Source organism: Frankliniella occidentalis, unplaced genomic scaffold, assembly GCF_000697945.3.
Source record: "Frankliniella occidentalis isolate FOCC.00 unplaced genomic scaffold, Focc_3.1 Scaffold371, whole genome shotgun sequence".
Taxonomy (NCBI): Eukaryota; Metazoa; Arthropoda; class Insecta; order Thysanoptera; family Thripidae; genus Frankliniella; species Frankliniella occidentalis.
In genome coordinates, this window is record NW_026267494.1 from 60279 (window position 1) to 62970 (window position 2692).

At 41.0% G+C, this 2692-nt stretch overlaps 1 long non-coding RNA gene across 1 annotated transcript; it reads left to right on the forward strand.

Annotated features, from left to right (window-relative positions):
* Window positions 1-997: 997 nt before the first annotated feature.
* LOC113216520 (uncharacterized) lies at window positions 998-1438 on the forward strand. Its single transcript, XR_008012011.1, has 2 exons — window positions 998-1144; window positions 1239-1438. It is a non-coding gene; the product is annotated as an uncharacterized LOC113216520 (long non-coding RNA).
* Window positions 1439-2692: the final 1254 nt, after the last annotated feature.

Sequence of the window (2692 nt, forward strand, 5' to 3'; positions counted from 1 at the left end):
AAAATGTCGTCCATTTTGCGCTATCTCTAACCGTTTACGCGCTAGAGGGTCTTTTTAGACAAAAATAAGCTAAAAATTGCCATAGTGAACAATGAGATGTAGAAAAGGGCCTAAAAACCGCAAAATAGAAAGGAAACTTTCCCCCACCCCCAAAAAACGTTTTCTAAGCAGAAGGGTGGGTTGTAGTCGCGGTGCTTCACCGTTACATCCCTTTCTCAAGTCTTTGGGGCAAACTCAAAGATGACGGATTTAAGCGGGCTGAAGGCCCGCTACATCATTCGATCATGTTCTTCAGCAATTCGCGTGACAAAAATGGTCGGGCCGCAAGCAGGCCCGGTCTTGTTAGTATTATAGTATTATCTATACTGAAGCATTTATTGGCTGATCAACAGCGAAGCCTATTTACTCCAGTGATGATCAAAAAGTTTTGTGTCTGTCTGTGTGTCTGTCTGTAATCACGATGACTTGAGAACGGGTTGAGCTAGGTACCTGAAATTTTTAGCGTAGCTTCGTAGCATAAAAAGCAAGAACTGTATTGATTTTGAGCCCTCTAGCTTAAAAATTGTCCTGTCACAAAAATCAAAAACGAAAACCCCAAAATATTACCTCTATTTTTTTATTTTTTTTTACATGGTTCTAAGACGTAATTCGTCAAAGTAGAGCCCGTTGGGCCAAAATTATCTTTAACCGTTTAGCCGCCAGAGGGCGATATCTACAGGAAAATGACCTCAAACCATTTTAATGTTGTTTCTCAGATATTTGACAGTCTCTGGTGGGGCAACTCGTCAAAATAAAATCCTGGGGGTAAAATTTGTGTCTTTTGGAGCCAAAGGCCTATCTACGACTCTGCCTCTTGTCCGACTCGGGTGTCAGCGCCGCAGGCCTAGGTAGATGCCAGGCGCGTCGCAGCGTAACAGTGTTTCGTGAGATATCGCGAAGTCTGTTACGCGAGACGTGGTCTGGCGTACATCTACCTAGTTTTCTTTCATTACCTCAGGTCAGTGCTGCAAGTAAACGTAAAGGACTTCTGAAGTCTTCACGCTATGTTTGAAAGTATGAGATGAATGTCGCAGTCCTTCTGGTCCTCAACGTTCAACTTATATAATGAAGACTCTACTTGCATTATTGCATCTGAGTTAAAATGGTATGTTTAGGTTAAAAATATATATGATTGTTTTTAATTTATTACTGTTCAAATTCTCAAGTACTAAAGCACTTCTTTCTTATTTATACCACAGGGCATATTGCTTGAACTAAAAGCAAAGCTACTCTGAAGAAATGCCGTTATGATTAGGAAATAGATGCATGTCGCAGTAACTTTAGGGCTCACCGTTTCAATGTTTGCATGAAGACTGCAGTGGCAGTAATAAAACTTGATTGTTATGGTGAATAAGTGTGTGGTCATGAAAAAAAATAAATCTGTTGTTTACTTGCTTAACTTTTGTCTCATTTGTAACCACTAATATTATAATTGGCCTGCAGACCAGGTGTCAGTTGTGCCATTAAAACCAACTTCACTGCTTATGCCCAGAGGGTAAAGTTGGTTCTTGCTGAAAACTGATGTCTGGTCTAATGTGACATGGTAATTCATACTGTAAGAGAATCAAGAGATCTATCCAATGAGCCATGCAGAGCCATGTCAAATCGGAAGTTTGATTCACTAGAAATTATGAAATCACTTTTCCGATAACTTTTTTACTTAAGATTTAAGAGTCACTAAAACTTTTCTCATTGCGGGCTGCAGTGCCCATATTTGATTTTCGGGCGTTTTTCTAGTGAAATTTATTGAATCTAATGTGAAACTTTTACTTTGCAGTCATCTTGGCGCCTCTCTTTTCAATGGCAGAGATGAAGTCTATTATCAAGAGAGCCAGGGAGACCCTACAATCTTCTCCCACCTCCATGGAGAACTTGACGCACACTTAAAATGACCCTAAATTCAAGCCCCTGACCCTGACCCTAGTCTCAAACACGGAACGTAGATTCTACGATGGATGCGTTGGAACTTTGGCAGTGATTTTTTTGTTTCTCTAATTTTGTGGTGCCTGAGAACCCACATTTATTTGTGAACTTTGCGCCTGTTGTGCCAAGGCACCCTCCAAATTGTAAAGTTCCAGTAATTGGGTTCTTCAGCACCGGAGAGCATGGGAAGGTAGAGATAAGAAGTGTTGTGGTGTTCCTTTTCATTAGTATGGAATTGTCATCTCACACATTGACTCTATTATCTCTGTTGCAGGCTATTCCATTCATTTATGCTCTAATGGTCCTCATCGTATCTCAACTCCTTAAATGTTTTCAGGAAAGTTAACCTCAACTTTTCCCCAACATGTGTTGTCACAGAAGACAAACTGGTTCTGCAAAGCGCAGTAAAAACTGTGTGGCCGATAGCTACAATTTCTTACTCGTTATTCTTCTTCACCATATGGTGAGTGACAAATTTGTGTATGGTTATACCAGCCTGCTACAGGTGTTAATTTCTGGATTTCTTTTCTAGAGGCGTTGTTTGAAGAAATGAGGAACCTTAACATTACACCGATAGGCGACCGCTGCCTCACAACTGTCCGAAAGATTGTGGCAGCCGCACACCTTCCACCGGAGCATATTTAAAGTGCCATCACCCTGATAACAACGTCGAGCACTGGCACCATGTACAGTCTTTACTGGAGAGAGTGCTGTCGGATTGGATCGATAG